Below are 25,624 nucleotides of genomic sequence, written 5' to 3'. Positions count from 1 at the left end.
TTTGTTTCTAATGAATAATATTTGAAAATGACCAAATTAAAAAAAATGTTTAAAAAGAAAAAAAAAGTCTAGCTAATCACTCTAAATATTTCTCTAGTGCCTGGCTCAAATTAAACTGGGCTAATTCATCCTCCTTTGGAGGGGCCTCAGCTGGGGGGCCATTTACTTGGAGGACCCAGTGGTGATTAACCAGGCAGCCTCCTCCTGAAACTAATCTCTCCAAAAGCCAGGAAAAGAAGTTACTTTTTCACTCACCCATGTCATAATCCAAAGGGGAAAATGCTAGAGTCCCAGGTCCACACTGAAGAAGATGATCCTCCATCAGCCTCAAAATAGCTCAAATAAATGATTCACAGGATGTCACAGGCACTTTTAATGACCCTTCTTTTCATCACTTCCTGTGCCTCCCCCTACTTTATGGGGACAATTGCAGTATATAACTGCTTAAGACTGCCCAGGGGAAAGATATTCATTTCTGAGTTGTCACCTACTTTAGGATGTGAGTTGTGGACCTCCCCAACTTAGGTATTAAGTAGGGGTGTCTTCACTTTCAGAGGTGTAAACTCCTATAGTAAGTAGTTTGTGGATTTCCTTTACTTTAGTGTTAAGTTTGGATGTATTCAATTTTGCTGATTAATTCAAAAGTAGACAAAGGGAAAGTTAATCCTATCTTCACAGTGTTCACTTTATCTGGTACCAATATAGTGATCCTCTGGGAACATAGGGTCAATAGACTACCAAAGAAGGCATGAACTATCTGAGGTCAGAAAAATGGAGCAGGTTTATGTTCTGGTGCCCATTAATGTTGGGACTGGGCTCCAAAGTAGTAATTGTACTTCTAGCATATGTAAGATAGGGATCTCTAGTCTCTAAAAAAAGTGGTTTCTTACCAGAATGCATTTTAACCCATAATCCATGTGCCCTGGTTTATTCCCTATGAAGACTGTTATCCATTCTCTGGAATTCTTCATACCATCATCTTAAGCTCTGAGAAGCCTCCAAATAATTATATCACTTAACTGCTCTGGGTTCCTGTGTTTCAGAATTGAAAACTTTTTAACTTTTTATCCATTCTAAAATGATCAAGCCACTGTTCCTGCACCATCTTTACTCTGTGATCCTGTGCTCCTCTCTGGAATATTACCTAAATACTCTGGGTCCCTAGATATAAGATTCATAAACCTCCATCATTTCTAGACCTACCTAGATTCTTATGCTGTTCTTCCCAGCCATCTTCATTCAATGCTGCCAGATTAGTATCTCTTCCCATCTCCATCACTTTTTTTTCTACCTTTTGTTCTGGGCACATCATAACTTTCATTCCTGGAAAAGATTATCAATCAATTTTTCCATAACTCGACTTATCATCCATCCCATGACTTAATGAAACCACCCTTCACTTTCCAACATTGGCCTATTCAGGTAGAGTATCATTTAGATTAGATTGATTTATGCATCCCATGAAACACTTACATGAATTGCATGTTCATGCTAATTGACATAATTATGTAAAACATAGTCTTTGGTATTAGCTCAATAGAAATATATAATGTAAATTTAATTCCCAGGATTTGTTATTCCTACTAATTAGAATCTTTCTTATGTGCTCTCTTCTATTAGTATGTAAGTTCCTTGAAGACAGGGACCATCCTGTTTCTTAAAATTTCAAATCCTCCTTGATTTACCCAGTTTCTGGAACACGTAGTACATAAATGCAGCAGATGCTTTTTGTTCATTCATTTTTTTCCTATTTTTGAGGAATAAATAAACCTAAATAATTTATCTGAACTCATTCTCTAAGAAATTTTTTAAAGGGAGATTCCATGTATTCTACTTGAAATATGTTTAACTAAGTACAGTTCCACCTAAATCATAAAAGAATTAAGATTACTTCCCAGGTCAACAATTATATCAATAATTCAATAATTTGAAAGGAAAGCAGCAACGTCTATTGGGGAGTACTAAATGAAAACTGGGTTTAAATTCTACTTTTGACAATAATAATATATGATATTTATGTGATACTTTAAAGTGTTCCCTTATTAGCTCATTTGACTTTTACAATAAAAACCTGTGAGATAGATGTTCTGGTTTTCCTTACTTTTACAGGTGATGCCAATGAGGCTCAGAAAGGTTAAGTTACTTACTCTAGTCACATACCTAATCAATAATTGAGATAATACGATCCAGGTCTTCTAGTCATTAAGCAAAACTGTAGTTTGGTTAAATTATTTCATTTCTAAATAACATAAGTCTTCTTCTTTGGAAAATAGTGTATTGGACTGGATAGATTCTCAGATTCTTTTCAGACACAATAATCTATAAATCCATAACACCTCATCTCTTTGAGGCAGGTCAGTCTCTCGATGAATAGGCTATGAACTGGGTCCTTTAACTTAAAAAAAAAAGACTAGCACTAGTTTCACCAATAACTTGTCTCAGAATTTCAGAAAGAACTGATTAGGGCTATTTGACTTTTACATGATTATACATTGGGCTCTTCATATTTTTCCTTTAGTGTAAAATTCTGCTTTTGCTGACAACAAAAATAATTGCTGCGTAGAAAGTCTAACTATTTTCTTCCTCTTTTTTTCAACAGGGTAAGCATTCTTAGACAACTTAGTTCCATTTTTTAAAAAAGTTTTACTCTGCACTGATAGCAAGAATTCTAATGCCAAAAAGTAGATAAGGTAAAAGTATCACTGTGGGAAAGTGACTGGCTAACTTTGGATTGATCTGGGGGTTTTAGAGGTGATACGAAAATATGTATCATTTAAAAATATGTAACATTTATAAATGAAAGAGCAGTATTTTGAGTACTTAGAGAAGTAATAACTGCATGAAGGTTAATTTCCTTGTATTAAATAATTGTCAACCATTAGGGCCTTGAATGTGATCTCTCTAGCATTACTAATGATCTTTTCATTTTTAGTGTAAAGGTCTACTCTCAGTGCTCATCTTTTTTACCTCTTTACAGCTTTTGTCCCTGTTGATCCTCAAGCATTTTCTTCCCTTGGCTTCCATGACACTACTTGGTTCACATGGTTACCCATTTCATACTAAATATAACCACTAAAATGATTTTCCTAAAGCACAGGACTACTCATATCACCACTCCAAATCATATACATCTAAATTATCCCTAATGGCTTTTTATAATTAAAAAAAAAGAAAATAAGAATAAAATTCTTTGTTAACATTTAAAACTCTTAAAAACCAAATCTCATCCCATTATTCTATGTTGTTGGTTTGTTTTGCTCCCTTATATGCATTCTATGGTATAGCCATATTGGTTTACACACATGGTAATTTTTCTCTCAATAATAAGCTTTTGAATTGATTGTTCCTCTCACCCAGAATGCACTTCTTCCTCATCTCACCTCCATTCTTTGGAATTCATGGTTTCTTTTAAGAGTCAGCTCAAGTGCCTACTCCAGCAAGAGTTCTTTCTTTATCCAATTATCTTCTACTGTCTATCCCTCCAAGATTACCTTGCATATACTTAGTTAATTTTTGGTATATGTGTACATACATATAGGTGTGCATATACATATATACATGTTTTGTAACTGCATACAGATGTATGTACACACAAATATGATTTATGTTAATTGCTATCATTTAGTCAAAGAGACTTTTCTAGACTTTCTAACAATTCTATCCCACCTTTACATAAGGACTCCAGGGGAAAATGGACTCAAAATTAGAGCACATGTGAAAAAGGAGACAATTAACATCTCTTGGAAGTCTTCTTCATCAAGTCCCCAAAATGTCCCTCTTAACTATGCTGTAACTTTCTTCTTGGTTTCTTATAGAGTCCTGAAAGCTGCTTTTCTTAAGAATGTCAAATTTTCTTTGGCTCCCAAAATAAATATTGTTGTCTCCAACTGATATTGTTCTGGGTATGTTAGATGCTTATCAGAACTCTAAATCAACTTTCCTTCCAAAAATCACAAGATTATCCTTTGGTAAAGAGGGACAAATGGAAAAGAGTCAGACATAATCGCTCACCTTACCAAAAGTTATTTCCTCTCAGGGGCTTCATCAGGACCACTTATACCACTTGCTAGATAGATAGACACTGAAATGTCCAAATACAGTAAATCATTTGCCATTTTTATGCAGAACACACAGTATTTGACAGTTTTCTGAACTTTTTTTATATACTTGCAATTGTACCTAAACCCTGATTGCTTCATTCATTCAATAAAATTATTTTCACATAATGAAAATGGAGATAGTTTAGTGGGTAGGGTGATTGTTTTGGTTACTCCCTACACTTACACATGTGTATGACATCTCCTTCAGTACTAACTTAATTCTGTGAGATGAGGGAGTGTTTCACTTCAATTTTTGTATCTCTAGCACCTAGAGAGTACCAGCCACTGAGAACATCCTTAATATATGCTTCATGTGTATACATATATACATATATGAATACTTATACATTTGTAAGCATATAAATGAAGGTATTTGCCATGTTTATCATTAATAATCAATGCTTTATTCATTATTAATTTAAAGATGTATTCTGTAAGAGTATAATAGTCATAGACACTTGATGAAAGGGATATTAATAAAATTGATTTGCATAATGAAAATAAACACTGGTTATCACTAATTAAATAAAATGTATCTATTGATCCAATGAAGGAAGTACAGGTGAGTGACTTTCTCAAGGTCATTAAGAAAAACAGTCTTGGACTAAAAAATCAGAATCCAATTCTAATTCTCTCTTCTCTATACTACCTTTTCTGTCACATTTTAAATACTTTTGTTATGCCTTTTCTTTTTACTTTGAATTCCATACCTATTTGAAGCATGCAAAGCTTATAGTTCATGCTCACTTAACAAGTAGGTTTTTGAGATGAAATAAATTGGAAAATCTCTTCCTATAATATACATTTTAAAACACCAGTTATTATTATTCCCATTTCACAGGTGAGGAAACTAAAGTGAAGTGACATGAGTATAACAGTCACATAATGTTCGTGGTATTAAGGTTAAAATTATGGTTGAGACTGAATGTAATAATTATATTTGGTCACCAAGGATTTTATTTATAAACTCCAAATGAAACACCCAAACTCAGCTGGAAATTTTATGGTGATTTAATTGATATAGTGGAGGAGATTAAGAAGAAGGAAGAAGAGGACTTCCCGTTAAGATGGCGGCTTAGAGAAAGCTAAAGCTCAGATCTCCGGAAAACCCTTCCCGACCGATCTCAAACCAAAAGCTCCTAAGGCGCCGAAATTCAAAACGATCAACAGCACAGACCCTGGGAACCCTCCTCCTGGACCTGGACCCGGTTCAAAAGGTACGGCTCCCCTCAAAAGCCAGAACCCGAGATCACTCGGACCTCGGGGGTAGGAGCGCAGAGTCCAAGGCTCCCGGAAGCCACAGCCCGGCCGGGCTCAGAGAGCAGGGTCCTAGGAACAACAACCCTCAGGGCCTTCTATCCTAGTCCCAGTGAAAGTTACTGCCTGGGGCTTCCTCTGCAGAGAGCTGGTCGAAACAACAGCAACCCTCAGGCCAGGCAAGACAGCCTCACGGGCTGGATCCTGCTATCCAAGTCTCAGTGAAAGTCCTTGCCCTCGGAGCTTGGGGAAACTGCAGCCCATCCCCCCGCAGGCCTACAAAACAGCCTCACAGCCAGCGATTCTAAAGGCAACTTCCGGAAAGCGAGCCAGGGGAGAGTGTGGCCTCGTGGTCCGACCCTTCCATTCCAGTTCCAGTGAGGCATATTCAGTTTAACCCAGGGAAAGCTCATAGAACCAACATCTGCCCCGGACTAAAGCCTCTGATCACCAGACAAAGACAAGAAAAGCTAATCCTCCACATTCAGAGATGACAAACTCCACAGAAGCACAGAAGCCCCAAAATACCAAGAAAAATAAGAAGAAAGGGGCAACTTTGGACACATTCTATGGAGCCAAAATACAAAATACAGAGCAGATAGAAGAAGATATACAAGAAAATTCTCCAAAATCTTCCAAAGGAAATAGAAACTCTCCACAAACCCATGAAGAATTTGAATCAGAAAAGACCAAAAAGATGGAAGCCCTCTGGGAGGAAAAGTGGGAAATAATGCAAAAGAAATTCATGCATCTACAAAACCAGTTTGACCAAACTGTAAAAGAAAACCAGGCTTTAAAGCAAGAACTAATAAAGCAAAGCCAAAACACCAAGAAATTAGAAGAGAACATAAAATATCTCACCGACAAGGTGATAGATCTGGAAAATAGAGGGAGAAGAGAAAATTTAAGAATAATTGGACTCCCAGAAAAGCCAGAAATAAACACCAAACTGGACATGGTGATACAAGATATAATCAAAGAAAATTGCCCAGAGATTCTAGAACAAGGGGGCAATACATCCACTGACAGAGCTCACAGAACACCTTCTACACTAAACCCCCAAAAGACAACTCCCAGGAATGTAATTGCCAAATTCCAAAGCTATCAAACAAAAGAAAAAATCCTACAGGAAGCCAGAAAAAGACAATTTAGATATAAAGGAATGCCAATCAGGGTCACACAAGACCTTGCAAGTTCTACTCTGAATGATCGTAAGGCATGGAACATGATCTTCAGAAAGGCAAGAGAGCTGGGTCTCCAACCAAGAATCAGCTACCCAGCAAAACTGACTATATACTTCCAGGGGAAAGTATGGGCATTCAACAAAATAGAAGACTTCCAACTTTTTGCAAAGAAAAGACCAGAGCTCTGTGGAAAGTTTGATACCGAAAATCAAAGAGCAAGGAATACCTGAAAAGGTAAATATTAAGGAAAGGGGAAAAATGTTATCTTCTTCTTTTACTCAAACTCTCTTCTATAAGGACTACATTTATATCAATCTATGTATACTAACATGTGGGGAAAATGTAATGTATAAATAGGGGGTAAAGAAAGACCAAATAGAATAATCGTTCTCACACAAAGATTCACATGGGAAGGGGAGGGGAAGAAAACTCCTATAAGAAGGAGAGGAAGAGAGGGGGGGGGGGTTTACTTAAACCTCAATCTCAGGGAAATCAACTCTGAGAGGGAAAAACATCCAGATCCATTGGGATCTTGAATTCTATCTTACCCAACAAGGGTAAGGAGAAGGGAAAACCAAGGGGGGGAGGGGGAGAGGGAGAACAAAAAGGGAGGGAAAGAGAGGGGGGAGGGGGAGGGAACAAAAAGGGAGGGACTAAAAAGGGAAACATCAAGGGAGGGGACAAGGGGCACTGATTCAAAGTAAATCACTGGACTAAAAGGTAGAGCCAAAGAAGAAAAGGTTAGAATTAGGGAAGGCAATCAAAATGCCAGGGAGTCCACAAATGACAATCATAACTTTGAACGTGAATGGGATGAACTCACCCATAAAACGTAGACGAATAGCAGAATGGATTAGAATCCAAAACCCTACCATATGTTGTCTTCAAGAAACACACATGAGGCGGGTTGACACCCACAAGGTCAGAATTAAAGGATGGAGTAAGACCTTCTGGGCCTCAACTGATAGAAAGAAGGCAGGAGTGGTAATCATGATATCTGATAAAGCCAATGCAAAAATAGACCTGATCAAAAGGGATAGGGAAGGTAATTATATTTTGTTAAAAGGGACTGTAGACAACGAGCAAATATCATTAATCAACAGGTATGCACCAAATAATATAGCACCCAAATTTCTAATGGAGAAACTAGGCGAATTGAAGGAAGAAATAGACAATAAAACCATACTAGTGGGAGACTTAAACCAACCATTATCAAATTTAGATAAATCAAATCAAAAAATAAATAAGAAAGAGGTAAAAGAAGTGAATGAAATCTTAGAAAAATTAGAATTAATAGACATATGGAGAAAAATAAATAGGGATAAAAAGGAATACACCTTCTTCTCAGCACCACATGGCACATTCACAAAAATTGACCATACATTAGGTCACAGAAACATAGCACACAAATGCAAAAAAGCAGAAATAATGAATGCAGCCTTCTCAGATCAAAAGGCAATAAAAATAATGATTAGTAATGGTACATGGAAAACCAAATCTAAAACCAATTGGAAATTAAACAATATGATACTCCAAAACCGTTTAGTTAAAGAAGAAATCATAGAAACAATTAATAATTTCATCAAGGAAAATGACAATGGCGAAACATCCTTTCAAACCTTTTGGGATGCAGCCAAAGCGGTAATCAGAGGCAAATTCATATCCCTGAAAGTTTATATTAACAAACAAGGGAGAGCAGAGATCAATCAATTGGAAATGCAATTGAAAAAACTCGAAAGCGATCAAATTAAAAACCCCCAGCAGAAAACCAAATTAGAAATCCTAAAAATTAAGGGAGAAATTAATAAAATCGAAAGTGATAGAACTATTGATTTAATAAATAAGACAAGAAGCTGGTACTTTGAAAAAAACAAACAAAATAGACAAAGTACTGGTCAATCTAATTAAAAAAAGGAAGGAAGAAAAGCAAATTCACAGCATTAAAGATGAAAAGGGGGACAGCACCTCCAATGAGGAGGAAATTAAGGCAATCATTAGAAATTACTTTGCCCAATTATATGGCAATAAATACACCAATTTAGGAGAAATGGATGAATATATACAAAAATACAAACTGCCTAGACTAACAGAAGAGGAAATAGAATTCTTAAATAATCCCATATCAGAAATTGAAATCCATCAAGCCATCAAAGAACTTCCTAAGAAAAAATCCCCAGGGCCTGATGGATTCACCTGTGAATTCTATCAAACATTCAGAGAACAGTTAATCCCAATACTATACAAACTATTTGACATAATAAGCAAAGAGGGAGTTCTACCAAACTCCTTTTACGACACAAACATGGTACTGATTCCAAAACCAGGCAGGTCAAAAACAGAGAAAGAAAACTATAGGCCAATCTCCCTAATGAATATAGATGCAAAAATCTTAAATAGGATACTAGCAAAAAGACTCCAGCAAGTGATCAGAAGGATCATTCACCATGATCAAGTAGGATTCATACCAGGGATGCAGGGCTGGTTCAACATTAGGAAAACCATCCACATAATTGACCACATCAACAAGCAAACTAGCAAGAACCACATGATTATCTCAATAGATGCAGAAAAAGCCTTTGATAAAATACAACACCCATTCCTATTAAAAACACTAGAAAGCATAGGAATAGAAGGGTCATTCCTAAAAATAATAAACAGTATATATCTAAAACCAACAGCTAATATCATCTGCAATGGGGATAAACTAGATGCATTCCCAATAAGATCAGGAGTGAAACAAGGATGCCCATTATCACCTCTACTATTTGACATTGTACTAGAAACACTAGCAGTAGCAATTAGAGAAGATAAAGAAATTGAAGGTATCAGAATAGGCAAGGAGGAGACCAAGTTATCACTCTTTGCGGATGACATGATGGTCTACTTAAAGAATCCTAGAGATTCAACCAAAAAGCTAATTGAAATAATCAACAACTTTAGCAAAGTTGCAGGATACAAAATAAACCCACATAAATCATCAGCTTTTCTATATATCTCCAACACAGCTCAGCAGCAAGAACTAGAAAGAGAAATCCCATTCAAAATCACCTTAGACAAAATAAAATACCTAGGAATCTATCTCCCAAGACAAACACAGGAACTATATGAACACAACTACAAAACACTCGCCACACAACTAAAACTAGACCTGAACAAATGGAAAAACATTAACTGCTCATGGATAGGACGAGCCAATATAATAAAAATGACCATCCTACCCAAACTTATTTATCTATTTAGTGCCATACCCATTGAACTACCAAAATACTTCTTCACTGATTTAGAAAAAACCATAACAAAGTTCATTTGGAAGAACAAAAGATCAAGGATATCCAGGGAAATAATGAAAAAAAACACATACGATGGGGGCCTTGCAGTTCCTGACCTAAAACTATATTACAAAGCAGCAGTCATCAAAACAATTTGGTACTGGCTAAGAAACAGAAAGGAAGATCAGTGGAATAGACTGGGGGAAAGCGACCTCAGCAAGACAGTATACGATAAACCCAAAGATCCCAGCTTTTGGGACAAAAATCCAGTATTCGATAAAAACTGCTGGGAAAATTGGAAGACAGTGTGGGAGAGACTAGGAATAGATCAACACCTCACACCCTACACTAAGATAAATTCAAAATGGGTGAGTGAATTAAACATAAAGAAGGAAACCATAAGTAAATTGGGTAAACACAGAATAGTATACATGTCAGACCTTTGGGAGGGGAAAGGCTTTAAAACCAAGCAAGATATAGAAAGAATCACAAAATGTAAAATAAATAATTTTGACTACATCAAACTAAAAAGCTTTTGTACAAACAAAACCAATATAACTAAAATCAGAAGGGAAACAACAAATTGGGAAAAAATCTTCATAGAAACCTCTGACAAAGGTTTAATTACTCATATTTATAATGAGCTAAATCAATTGTACAAAAAATCAAGCCATTCTCCAATTGATAAATGGGCAAGGGAAATGGATAGGCAGTTCTCAGATAAAGAAATCAAAACTATTAACAAGCACATGAAGAAGTGCTCTACATCTCTTATAATCAGAGAGATGCAAATCAAAACAACTCTGAGGTATCACCTCACACCTAGCAGAATGGCTAACATTACAGCAAAGGAAAGTAATGAATGCTGGAGGGGATGTGGCAAAGTAGGGACATTAATTCATTGCTGGTGGAGTTGTGAATTGATCCAACCATTCTGGAGGGCAATTTAGAACTATGCCCAAAGGGCGACAAAAGAATATCTACCCTTTGACCCAGCCATAGCACTGCTGGGTCTGTACCCCAAAGAGATAATGGACACAAAGACTTGTACAAAAATATTCATAGCTGCGCTCTTTGTGGTGGCCCAAAACTGGAAAACGAGGGGATGCCCATCAATTGGGGAATGGCTGAACAAACTGTGGTATATGTTGGTGATGGAGTACTATTGTGCTAAAAGGAATAATAAGGTGGAGAAGTTCCATGGAGACTGGAACAACCTCCAGGAAGTGATGCAGAGCGAGAGGAGCAGAACCAGGAGAACATTGTACACAGAGACTAATACACTGTGGTATAATCGAACGCAATGGACTTCTCCATTAGTAGTGGTGTAATGTCCCTGAACAACTTGCAGGGATCCAGGAGAAAAAAACACCATTCATAAGCAAAGGATAAACTATGGGAGTGGAAACACCGAGAAAAAGCAACTGCCTGAATACAGAGGTTGAGGGGACATGACAGAGGATAGACTCTAAATGAACACTCTAATGCAAATACTATCAACAAAGCAATGGGTTCAAATCAAGAAAACATCTAATGCCCAGTGGACTTACGCGTCGGCTATGGGGGGTGGGGGGGAGGAAAAGAAAATGATCTATGTCTTTAACGAATAATGCTTAGAAATGATCAAATAAAATATATTTTAAAAAAAAGAAGAAGGAAGAAGGAAGGGCTAGTACTGGGTGGGAAGTTTAGGACATCTAATTAATTAATCTAGAAAGTAAGGTTTGAGTGTGAAGGAGGAAAGAATCAGACTGACCTCCAAAGGGGCTCAGCTAAGATGCCTGAACCTGAATCAGCTCAAGGGCAAAACTCACAACCAATACACCGAGATATGTAAATGCCTAGCACACTCTCAGCCAGTTGCCTCTCCAGGGAAAGAGGCAGAGAAAGGAAGTGATGTGCCTTATATAGATGGTTTTACATCACTTTCCTGTATCTCATCTGTACCAATCGTGGCTTAGCTTGACTTAGGACAGCCCAGGGGTCTGTCCGATTTTTCTGTACATGTCTGTTGCCTTTTTTTCTTAGATACTTAACCTTTGGGTTTGCTGCAAGCCTTCCTAATGTTGTTAAACTTAAGGAGAGTGGAGAAAATGTGGAGTTTCCAAGACCTGATTCTGTTATTCCAAGTATCTCCATTGTTACAGATCAGGAAATAGCTAAATCAGATCTTCTAAGGTACAGTCTTATTAGGGTGGAATAGTTTTAAAATTCACAGTGGGTCAGAAACAGTGTACAAATTGAGGTCCTCCTTATAGCATATTAAATATTATACTCCCTAAGGGAGAAAATATGGGTGTCTTGGACCTAGCACATTGAAAGAAATCAGGAATATAAATTAACAATAACGTATTAATAATATCATTTGTATAGTGATTTAAAATTTGCTTAGCACTTTAAAAATATTATTACATGTTACCCCCCAGGTAATTCTGGGAGGTAGATGCTATTATTAATTTCATTTAAAAGATGAGGAAACTGAAACATACAGGTTAAATGAGTTGCCCAAATTTACACAGCTAATTTTAGTCTGAGATGAGATTTAAATTCCAATCTTCATCACTCCAGCCATTATTCTATCTACTTTACCAAGTAACTACCAAAGGGGGGGGGGGGGGAGATAAAATAGTAGCTAGTATTCTTTTATCTGTGTCCTTTGAAAAGTCCATCCTCTACAAATTATTGTATAATTTTAGAGGCTAGATTTACTAAATTTAGGTGGGGTGGGGAGAGGAAACACCGTAACCACTCATCAAAGAGGAAATAGATAAAAGGGGGGGGGTAGATGAACAAAAGGAAACATGATTTCAAGCAAGATTTGAGGTATATGAGAGAGACTTGAAGAGACATCATCTATATGGTTGTTTCTGGGAAAACAAAACAAAACTTTGACTGGTTCCTTGCTGTTGGTGACATTATCATGAGTTCTAAGGACTCTTGTTAGTGGTGTAGTGAAGAGACTAATAGTCCCACAATCAGGAAATATTCCTTGTATGGTCAGATAAAAAAAAAAAAGTCACTTAAAAATTCCTTGAGATTCAATTTCTTCATCTGTTAGGTGGTTTACTGGGAATAGTACAGCAACCTTAGCAAAGTCATTAAATAAATGAATGTATTCAATAAGTACATTCATTTAGGGTGGCTAGGTGACACAGCACATAAAATTCCAGACCTGGAATCAGGAAGATTCATTCCTCTGAGTTCAAATCTGGCCTCAGTAACTGTGTGGCTGTGCAAATCACTTAATCATATTTGCCTTAGTTTTCTCAACTGTAAAATGACCTGGAGAAGGAACTGGAAAACCACCCCAATAACTTTGCCAGGAAAACTCCAAATGGATAAAGGAGAGTCTTCACAATTGAAAAACAACTGAAGAACAATTTCACATAAAAGCATTCACTCAATACTTCACTTAATCCAGCATTTTGTTTAATGTTGCATATTCAAATACAAAATCAGAGACAGCCCCAGCTCTAGTTGAACTTATATTCTGTCTGGGAGAGATAATACATAATGGGGAATAGTGATCTGGGTGGTATATTTGTCCTTGAAAAGTGGCAATGATGATGAGTAGTACATAAGGAAAAACCCTTAAAATGAGGTTACAAATATTTAGAAACTTGATAGTGCTTTCTTTCCAAGTAGGAGTTATAAATTGTAAAATCCATCAAAAAATCAACCAAGGAGCATTTATTAAATGCCTACTGTGCACCAAAAAGAGACAAAAGATGGTTTCTGCCCTCAAATACTTAACGTTCTAAAAATATTTCAGTTCTATATTATTTGTACCCTGATTCTTTCACACTGTAAAACAAAGGCTATGTGTTAGTGGTATCTATAATTATATTGCAAGGAACAAAGATATTTCTGGAGAAATTGGGATAAAATCCAGAACAAAAGTATTACACCTTTAAGTGATACTAATGATATGAATCCAAGATTACTAATAAAGGAAGGAAAGCATTTAACTCCATTTTCTTGTGCAATGTACCAAAACAAAAATATAAATATTTTAGAATTCTGCTCTTACTCTATTGCAAATAGCAATAATATGGAAAAAAACATTTTGAACAGTGATACATGTAAAACCCAGTGGAATTGCTTCTTGGCTCCAGGAAGGAGGAAGGAGGAGAGAAGGGGAAAAAAAAAAACCATGAATCATGTAACCATGGAAAATATTCTAAATTAATTAAGTAAATAAATAAACTTATTTAAAAATAAAACAATAAAGGTATGCGTGGGAAAATACTAAAAAAAAAGATTCTGCTCTTATCTGTCCTGTTCTATAATAAAAAAAACAGAAAAATATTTATAATGTTTGAAATGTTGGGATAGATTTTAAATCTCAATAGGGACCCATAGGTCCTTTTTTTGATTCTTGGACCTGTGCCTCTTTACCTTGTTCTTTGGAGAGAACATTAATTGTTGAATGTAGAAAGCACTGACCTATATGAATTATAGGTAAAATGATACATTAAAATATAAGGAAATCTATGTTAGAAAAATCTATTATATCCTTGAACATCATTATTAATGTCAGTTATAGAGCATGTTATAAAGTGGGTTCTTGGAATCTATGCCTATAAAAGATAAGTTCTAATTAATAAATTGTGGGTATGTGTTGACCCAAGAAACAAAAATCCAAAATGAGACCATATTTGGTGGAGAGAGGCAGAGAAATAGAAAAGAGAAGAAATTGGGAGTTCACCTCACAGTTCCTGTTGGAGATGAGGGTATTCCTTGTCAGGTGGAGTGAATGTGTTAAACTGCTGCCATGTAAATCTGTTTGTGTATGTGTGTGTGTGTGTGTGTGTGTGTGTGTGTGTAGATTTTATGAGAGAAGAACAAAATGTAAATAGTAAGGACTTAATAAATATTGATTGAATTTTATTCCTGTTAGCAATGATCTGAACCTGGAAAAAATACAGAAAATTATTGGTAATGTTGAACCAAACTGGCTACAAAATTTGAAACACAGCCCAAAATTGAGAAACCCAGATATTTCTAAACAGTGAACTACATTGCAACTTATAGATCAGACATCAAAATAACCAAGGATTTCCTTTGGATAGGTATTTGGCAATGTGTAGTCAGTTTTCCATTGCCATAAATTGATAAATTTTGTTGAGTATTTTACTTTTAAATTCTTAGCCAACCATCTTCTTTGTAGTCAGCTACAGAATAGCTAGATCTGCTATTTCATATCTTCTTAAATGTGAATGGGAGTTTAGAGCTTTCAATGCATTGAAAAGTTCAAGTTGTTTATGCTCTAGGTATTTTCCTTTCTTTTTTATTTCCCACCCTCTACTTGAGCAGTTGATTTTCTTTAGACAAGCAAGAGAATTTTACATTTTTATCAAGTAAATTCCATTTTGTTAGATTCATCACATTGAACCATCATTCCAATCTCATGATGCTTTAGGGAAAATCAATACTTTTAAAAGTCTTGCAACAAAGGAGAGAATAGCACCAGTAGAATCAACAAATAATTTGTTGTTTTGTTCCCCCTGCCTCTGATTTTAGCCATGCGATAAAAGAAAAAAATGTTCTTTTAACTGATTGAAAGGATGATTTGTAAAAAGCAATCATGGTCCACCAACCTAATTTTTACTTAATGATAGTTTTGTGGGACCAAAGAGATAAATACCTCCTAAACACAGAATTACAAGGGGGCATGTAAGCATAATAACCTTTTTTAAGGGCACTCAGACACCAGATGGAAGTATCCTTTCTCCCAATTATTTGCAAATTGGTGATGGACATTCTAAACACCAGTGTGAGGGATAAGTCAGGATTACTATTGTTCTGGGAATCTCAGGGCAGCAGAAAACACTTGGCAGTCCCAAACACTTGCCTTATGCACAATTCTATTGAATTAATGGAAAGGAAAAGGAAAAGCTCATATCATTAGATGTTCAAATCCAGCCTCAACCATTAGTGATCTAGGTGACTCTGGGCAAGTCAACTAAATTCTGTATAATTCAGTTTCTTCTTCTGTAAAATAAGAACTATAATAGCATCTACTTCCCAGGTTATTGTGAGTCTAATGGGATATTTATATAGTACCATATAAAATTAAAACACCTTATAAATGATATTACTATAGGAAGTGTAACATTTAAAATAGTTGTATGCCATAAACTGTGGCAGTTAAAAGAGTGGGAGCCATTAACTAATAATTAAAATGGTCAGAGAGACATAAACTGTAAGATTTAAAATGGTGGAAGATATAAATTGTGATAGATATAAGAGAGGGTGAGTAAATTTGACCACTGAAAATATATTTCACTACAGTGTCTTGGTTTTTAAATCAAATATAAGGTGGTCACCAGGGAATATATTCCCAAATTATGAATATGCCCAAATCAACTGGGTTTTATAGAGAATTTAATTAATAATACAATGAAGAATTAAAGAAAAGTGAGAGAGAAAAAAGTATAAGTATGAAGGGCCTTAAGCCAACATGGCCTAGATCTGAGTCTTAAGAGAGAGAGAATCAGTCAGTTTTTTAATCACTCACCACAAGAATTGTCTTAAGCAAGGATATCTGGGGAACAGAGTCTCCCCAGAAGGAGTTCCAGCCAGAGTCAGCCTCCCAAGGGACTTCTTCTCAAGAGATCTTCAAAGGGCCTCCTCCAAAAGGATCTATCTCCAAGGATCCTATCTCCAAGCCTCTTTTGCTCCAGAGATTCCTTTTCTTATATAGGTTTTTTTTTTCCTATGTCACCTCCCCTAAGTTCTTCCATCTACCAATCACTGTAGATGTTTTCTAAAAGACAGCCCATCTGAATTCCAGCTAAGTCGACTAATCCCCTCAGTAAATCTGAACCAGAGAAAACACAGCTGAGTCAACTAATCTCATCAAGAGAAAACCTGCCTGACCTTTATAGGTACCTAGCATCCCATTGTATCAATTCTAAAAACAGGCATGGCTCAAAGAACTCCCTGCCTCATCATAAGCATGGGTCCGACTACTTTCATTGTTTAGCAAGGAGTTTTCTCCCCTAAAGCAGTCTTAAGTACGGGTGGAGTAGAGGTCCTCCCATTTCTGATCCTGGCGAGTTCTCACATCAAAATGGGGAATGTTTCTCAGTAGGGAATTTGTTCCAATGGAGGATTCCTCAATGTGGAAATTTTTAACATTCACAAGTCTGAGAAATTTCAAGATTTACAGAAGTAAGTAAGGGTTTAAGAGGAAAAAGCCCTGAGGGATTGTATCCATATTCTCCTCTTTTCCTCTTAAAGCTAATCTCTGAAATTTACTCTATCCCTTACTTCTGACATTACTATTATTATAATCATTATTATTAGTTATTCTCATATTTCCTGCCACTGTGGGGGTGTAAGGATAATTTAGGGTGTGACCTAATCTAAATTTGATTTTTGGTTGCCAGGGGATATGCCAAATAAAATACCCAAGTCAGTTTTGAAATATATGGTAGTTTAATCAAAATATACGGAAGAAATCAAGGCCCAGAGAGAGGGAAAGGTATAGGATTTCTCTCACCCAGCCTCTCTGCAAGGAAAGTTCAATGTCCTCTGCCACAAGGTCCTTGAAGATTAGAGGCTTTCTCTAAGAGGATAATGTTTGGAAGGTAAAGGAAAGAAAAATCAGCCTAAACTCTGAGAGATCTTAGAGAAGAGCCTCCCCTGAACTAGGTTACTAGGCATCCTCCAGTATGGTATCAAGGAAAACTCATCGCTAAACCAAGACTATAGCAGCCACCATACCAAAATGCCGACACTCTCAGCAAGCTGCCGCCAGCCACCTCTCCACTGTCAAAGAGGCCCAAGAGAGGAAGTGATGCGAAATATATAGACGGTTTTACATCACTTTCCTGTGTCTCACATGTACCAATGATATCTTAGGCTTGACTTAGGACAGCCCAGGGGTCTGTCAGTTGTTTCTGATTTGTCATTTGCTAGCACAAGTCTGTCATAGGCCATCCTCCTAAATACTTAATCCTTAAGTAAGGGTGTAGACATTCCTGATTTTGTTAGACTAAGTAGGGTGGAGTAATCTGAAGTTCACAATTTCCTGATTTTTGTTAGACTAAGTAGGGTGGAGTAATCTAAAGTTCACAGGGGCAGAAATGTCAATCAATCTCTGATCAGTCAGTCTCATGTAATAACCAATTAGAAGCATCATAAAATAAAATTCCAATACCTTTCAGATTTAATACATTAGCATCACTGATCTATTCCCTTCTCCATTTGTCTTCCTAGTGCTACTCTAGTCTAGGTCTTCCCATCTGGTATAGTGGAAAAAGTATTAGATTTTAGATTTGGAGTTTCAAGGTATAGTTTAGAACATAATAGCTAGCTAGGTAGCTAGCTAGCTAACTAGATGGATGGATGGATGGATGGATGGATACATACAGACATAACTATATATATATGTGTGTGTATATATATATATATATATATATATACACACACATACACATAAGATATCAGGTAAGGCTCTATTATCCTCTTTCCACCTAGATCAATTTCTTGAAGGCAAAAATATCTTGTAGATTCTTTCACCTTATTTGGGAAGACTATATTAGAGGTGCTTTGATCAAACATGATTAACAAATCATCTCAATGCTTCTTTGAATAAGATAATACAAACTTTAAAAAGCCTGGAGGAAAACCCATTTTCTTTCAAGACTTGGCAAAAGTGCCAAGTGATTTTTGAAACCTTATTTATAAACCACATTATCCCCCATTTGCTAAGATACTTCCTTAATAAAAAAAAATCCCCAAAGCAGAAAAAAACAACAGAAAAAATGACTTGGGATCAATTTTGCTTATATTCTGTATAATAAGAGTAAGGTGGTGTAATGAAGAGAAAGGTAGTCTTAGAAAAAGGAAGCCCTGGACAGCTTCTGACATATCCTGGCTATGCCATTCTCTATCCCCCCACCCCCCAGCAAGTCCCTTAACTTCTTATTACGGTAGGCAAATCTTTCAAACTATACATTTCTAAAGAGGTGCTAGCCTGCATTAATACATAGAGTTTCTTCCCAAGGGAGATAAAGAGTGAAATCCCACATGCTCTCTCCCTGTATATTTGGCATATTGTCCTATGTATACATATTATATCCTCTAATAGAATGTGAGTTCCTTGATGTAAGAATTTATTCTGTTTTTTGCCTTTGTATGTTCAGGCATTAACATAGCACCAGACTTGAGCTCTTGGTAAATAAGAACTTAATTGATCAATTCACAGGGAGTAAATACACTGATTTTTTTTTCTCAGTGTAATTCAACAAATGTTTATAAAGCACTTATCATGTGTTGAGCACTAGAGAGAAGGGAAGTAAGAATATGCATTTATGCAATTTATCCTTGGAACAACTTTCCAAGGTATATAATAATTTTCTAAAGTTAAGATGAACAGGTTAAGTGACTTACTCAAGGTCAAATAGCTAGGGAATGTCTAAGGCTAAATTTAATGTCAAGACTTTCTGACTGTAGGTTCAGTGGTCTATCTACTGTGCTATCTAGCTGCACTTGGGTTAAAAAGATAAAAATGAAATAGTACCTAACTTCAAAGATTTTATATTCTAAGAAGGGGAAACAACATCTAGGTAGAGAAGTAAAAGCAAAATACACAAAAATGTTGGTGCAGCAGAGCACATTAAGAAATGGAGAGCTAAAGGTAGGATTTTTCTAGGATGACACTGAACTGAGGTTGGAGAGAGGCAGGGTCTTTTTATTTTAAACATTTCACAAATGGTACACCAACATGAAGGCTGTTTATTTACTGATCCTTCATTCTCATATCATTCTCATTCTTTCTTAATTGTTCATGCCCTGGACAATGTGTGTGATTCCATTTATTTTAAGCAAGTACCAAATGTATAAAAGTTTTGAGGTAAAACTAATAAAAGGATAAAGATTCAAAAGGGGGAAAAGTATGAGTTATATTTGTGATAGGAATTTTATAAAGTGACTTAGTTTTCAGAATAATTTGTATGCTTTTATTCATGAACATAGAAGGAGAACTATTAAACATGCAAAATGAGTTTGTTTTCCTTTCTTTTCAAACAACTCCTAATTCTTTGCATCAGCATATTGATTTTTTTTCTTGATGGGTCTCTCTGATAGCAATTCCAAATTCAATAAGCCAGGAGCTAAGTAAACAGCAAGAAAATGAATTGTTTCACCAGAACTCTTTTCTTAATATTGACTTCTGAGATAAAAGTTCAACTATATGAAAACAAAATAATCTATTGGAGGTAGCTGGATTTGATGGAAACAGCAATTAGCCATATTGCTGGTTGGCAAGTTATAATACCCAATAGAGTTCAGGAAACACTTAAAAAATTAAGGTCTGTTTGAAAAAGCAATTTACTTCTCATTAGAGCCAGTGGGGTAGCTTTGGTGTTAGAAGGTTTGCATTTGGTTTCCTCTGAATGCTGGTCTCCTGTGCTATGCAAAATAACAACTGGCTACACTGAACGTCCCTAAAATCATCTTCAGAAATTTTCATTCATTTGAACTCATCTTTGGCATTTCTTTTTGAGTGTTAGTGCTCTCCTCTCGCCCTCTCTCTTTTTCTTCTTAAATAGATCTGAAAGTTGGGCCTTGAAGTCTTTGTAATGTCCCTTTGTGGTTGCTAGGATCTATAGGACTTAGAGTGGCTCCATAGAGCCTACAGGTGATGGAGGTAAAGGTATCTACCAATTGATGACTACTGACTGAAAGATAATTCAAGTGTACTACTTAAGAATACATTTATAATATTAAGCTTAATTTGTGAAAGCTTAAATGATTTCTGCCTATTTTCTTTTTTTTTTTATTTAAATATATTTTATTTGATCATTTCCAAGCATTATTCGTTAAAGACATAGATCATTTTCTTTTCCTCCCCCCCACCCCCCATAGCCGACGCGTAAGTCCACTGGGCATTAGATGTTTTCTTGATTTGAACCCATTGCTTTGTTGATAGTATTTGCATTAGAGTGTTCATTTAGAGTCTATCCTCTGTCATGTCCCCTCAACCTCTGTATTCAGGCAGTTGCTTTTTCTCGGTGTTTCCACTCCCATAGTTTATCCTTTGCTTATGAATGGTGTTTTTTTTCTCCTGGATCCCTGAAAGTTGTTCAGGGACATTACACCGCCCCTAATGGAGAAGTCCATTACGTTCGATTATACCACAGTGTATTAGTCTCTGTGTACAATGTTCTCCTGGTTCTGCTCCTCTCGCTCTGCATCACTTCCTGGAGGTTGTTCCAGTCTCCATGGAACTTCTCCACTTTATTATTCCTTTTAGCACAATAGTACTCCATCACCAACATATACCACAGTTTGTTCAGCCATTTCCCAATTGATGGGCATCCCCTCGTTTTCCAGTTTTGGGCCACCACAAAGAGCGCAGCTATGAATATTTTTGTACAAGTCTTTGTGTCCATTATCTCTTTGGGGTACAGACCCAGCAGTGCTATGGCTGGGTCAAAGGGTAGATATTCTTTTGCCGCCCTTTGGGCATAGTTCCAAATTGCCCTCCAGAATGGTTGGATCAGTTCACAACTCCACCAGCAATGAATTAATGTCCCTACTTTGCCACATCCCCTCCAGCATTCATTACTTTCCTTTGCTGTTATGTTAGCCAATCTGCTAGGTGTGAGGTGATACCTCAGAGTTGTTTTGATTTGCATCTCTCTGATTATAAGAGATGTAGAACACTTCTTCATGTGCTTGTTAATAGTTTTGATTTCTTTATCTGAGAACTGCCTATCCATTTCCCTTGCCCATTTATCAATTGGAGAATGGCTTGATTTTTTGTACAATTGATTTAGCTCATTATAAATATGAGTAATTAAACCTTTGTCAGAGGTTTCTATGAAGATTTTTTCCCAATTTGTTGTTTCCCTTCTGATTTTAGTTATATTGGTTTTGTTTGTACAAAAGCTTTTTAGTTTGATGTAGTCAAAATTATTTATTTTACATTTTGTGATTCTTTCTATATCTTGCTTGGTTTTAAAGCCTTTCCCCTCCCAAAGGTCTGACATGTATACTATTCTGTGTTTACCCAATTTACTTATGGTTTCCTTCTTTATGTTTAATTCACTCACCCATTTTGAATTTATCTTGGTGTAGGGTGTGAGGTGTTGATCTATTCCTAGTCTCTCCCACACTGTCTTCCAATTTTCCCAGCAGTTTTTATCGAATACTGGATTTTTGTCCCAAAAGCTGGGATCTTTGGGTTTATCGTATACTGTCTTGCTGAGGTCGCTTTCCCCCAGTCTATTCCACTGATCTTCCTTTCTGTTTCTTAGCCAGTACCAAATTGTTTTGATGACTGCTGCTTTGTAATATAGTTTTAGGTCAGGAACTGCAAGGCCCCCATCATATGTGTTTTTTTTCATTATTTCCCTGGATATCCTTGATCTTTTGTTCTTCCAAATGAACTTTGTTATGGTTTTTTCTAAATCAGTGAAGAAGTATTTTGGTAGTTCAATGGGTATGGCACTAAATAGATAAATAAGTTTGGGTAGGATGGTCATTTTTATTATATTGGCTCGTCCTATCCATGAGCAGTTAATGTTTTTCCAATTGTTCAAGTCTAGTTTTAGTTGTGTGGCGAGTGTTTTGTAGTTGTGTTCATATAGTTCCTGTGTTTGTCTTGGGAGATAGATTCCTAGGTATTTTATTTTGTCTAAGGTGATTTTGAATGGGATTTCTCTTTCTAGTTCTTGCTGCTGAGCTGTGTTGGAGATATATAGAAAAGCTGATGATTTATGTGGGTTTATTTTGTATCCTGCAACTTTGCTAAAGTTGTTGATTATTTCAATTAGCTTTTTGGTTGAATCTCTAGGATTCTTTAAGTAGACCATCATGTCATCCGCAAAGAGTGATAACTTGGTCTCCTCCTTGCCTATTCTGATACCTTCAATTTCTTTATCTTCTCTAATTGCTACTGCTAGTGTTTCTAGTACAATGTCAAATAGTAGAGGTGATAATGGGCATCCTTGTTTCACTCCTGATCTTATTGGGAATGCATCTAGTTTATCCCCATTGCAGATGATATTAGCTGTTGGTTTTAGATATATACTGTTTATTATTTTTAGGAATGACCCTTCTATTCCTATGCTTTCTAGTGTTTTTAATAGGAATGGGTGTTGTATTTTATCAAAGGCTTTTTCTGCATCTATTGAGATAATCATGTGGTTCTTGCTAGTTTGCTTGTTGATGTGGTCAATTATGTGGATGGTTTTCCTAATGTTGAACCAGCCCTGCATCCCTGGTATGAATCCTACTTGATCATGGTGAATGATCCTTCTGATCACTTGCTGGAGTCTTTTTGCTAGTATCCTATTTAAGATTTTTGCATCTATATTCATTAGGGAGATTGGCCTATAGTTTTCTTTCTCTGTTTTTGACCTGCCTGGTTTTGGAATCAGTACCATGTTTGTGTCGTAAAAGGAGTTTGGTAGAACTCCCTCTTTGCTTATTATGTCAAATAGTTTGTATAGTATTGGGGTTAACTGTTCTCTGAATGTTTGATAGAATTCACAGGTGAATCCATCAGGCCCTGGGGATTTTTTCTTAGGAAGTTCTTTGATGGCTTGATGGATTTCAATTTCTGATATGGGATTATTTAAGAATTCTATTTCCTCTTCTGTTAGTCTAGGCAGTTTGTATTTTTGTATATATTCATCCATTTCTCCTAAATTGGTGTATTTATTGCCATATAATTGGGCAAAGTAATTTCTAATGATTGCCTTAATTTCCTCCTCATTGGAGGTGCTGTCCCCCTTTTCATCTTTAATGCTGTGAATTTGCTTTTCTTCCTTCCTTTTTTTAATTAGATTGACCAGTACTTTGTCTATTTTGTTTGTTTTTTCAAAGTACCAGCTTCTTGTCTTATTTATTAAATCAATAGTTCTATCACTTTCGATTTTATTAATTTCTCCCTTAATTTTTAGGATTTCTAATTTGGTTTTCTGCTGGGGGTTTTTAATTTGATCGCTTTCGAGTTTTTTCAATTGCATTTCCAATTGATTGATCTCTGCTCTCCCTTGTTTGTTAATATGAGCTTTCAGGGATATGAATTTGCCTCTGATTACCGCTTTGGCTGCATCCCAAAAGGTTTGAAAGGATGTTTCGCCATTGTCATTTTCCTTGATGAAATTGTTAATTGTTTCTATGATTTCTTCTTTAGCTAAACGGTTTTGGAGTATCATATTGTTTAATTTCCAATTGGTTTTAGATTTGGTTTTCCATGTACCATTACTAATCATTATTTTTATTGCCTTGTGATCTGAGAAGGCTGCATTCATTATTTCTGCTTTTTTGCATTTGTGTGCTATGTTTCTGTGACCTAATGTATGGTCAATTTTTGTGAATGTGCCATGTGGTGCTGAGAAGAAGGTGTATTCCTTTTTATCCCTATTTATTTTTCTCCATATGTCTATTAATTCTAATTTTTCTAAGATTTCATTCACTTCTTTTACCTCTTTCTTATTTATTTTTTGATTTGATTTATCTAAATTTGATAATGGTTGGTTTAAGTCTCCCACTAGTATGGTTTTATTGTCTATTTCTTCCTTCAATTCTCCTAGTTTCTCCATTAGAAATTTGGGTGCTATATTATTTGGTGCATACCTGTTGATTAATGATATTTCCTCATTGTCTAGAGTCCCTTTTAACAAAATATAATTACCTTCCCTATCCCTTTTGATCAGGTCTATTTTTGCATTGGCTTTATCAGATATCATGATTACCACTCCTGCCTTCTTTCTATCAGTTGAGGCCCAGAAGGTCTTACTCCATCCTTTAATTCTGACCTTGTGGGTGTCAACCCGCCTCATGTGTGTTTCTTGAAGACAACATATGGTAGGGTTTTGGATTCTAATCCATTCTGCTATTCGTCTACGTTTTATGGGTGAGTTCATCCCATTCACGTTCAAAGTTATGATTGTCATTTGTGGACTCCCTGGCATTTTGATTGCCTTCCCTAATTCTAACCTTTTCTTCTTCGGCTCTACCTTTTAGTCCAGTGATTTACTTTGAATCAGTCCCCCTTGTCCCCTCCCTTGATGTTTCCCTTTTTAGTCCCTCCCTTTTTGTTCCCTCCCCCTCCCCCCTCTCTTTCCCTCCCTTTTTGTTCTCCCTCTCCCCCTCCCCCCCTTGGTTTTCCCTTCTCCTTTCCCTTGTTGGGTAAGATAGAATTCAAGATCCCAATGGATCTGGATGTTTTTCCCTCTCAGAGTTGATTTCCCTGAGATTGAGGTTTAAGTAAACCCCCCCCCCCCTCTCTTCCTCTCTTTCTTATAGGAGTTTTCTTCCCCTCCCCTTCCCCTGTGAATCTTTGTGTGAGAACCATTATTCTATTTGGTCTTTCTTTACCCCCTATTTATACATTACATTTTCCCCACATATTAGTATACATAGGTTGATATAAATGTAGTCCTTATAGAAGAGAGTTTGAGTAAAAGAAGATAACATTTTTCCCCTTTCCTTAATATTTACCTTTTCAGGTATTCCTTGCTCTTTGATTTTCGGTATCAAACTTTCCACAGAGCTCTGGTCTTTTCTTTGCAAAAAGTTGGAAGTCTTCTATTTTGTTGAATGCCCATACTTTCCCTTGGAAGTATATAGTCAGTTTTGCTGGGTAGCTGATTCTTGGTTGGAGACCCAGCTCTCTTGCCTTTCTGAAGATCATGTTCCATGCCTTACGATCATTCAGCGTAGAACTTGCAAGGTCTTGTGTGACCCTGATTGGCATTCCTTTATATCTAAATTGTCTTTTTCTGGCTTCCTGTAGGATTTTTTCTTTTGTTTGATAGCTTTGGAATTTGGCAATTACATTCCTGGG

This window comes from Monodelphis domestica, chromosome 6 (assembly GCF_027887165.1).
Source record: "Monodelphis domestica isolate mMonDom1 chromosome 6, mMonDom1.pri, whole genome shotgun sequence".
NCBI lineage: Eukaryota > Metazoa > Chordata > Mammalia > Didelphimorphia > Didelphidae > Monodelphis > Monodelphis domestica.
The sequence above is the reverse complement of the archived record's forward strand: the minus strand, read 5'-3'. Positions refer to the sequence as shown.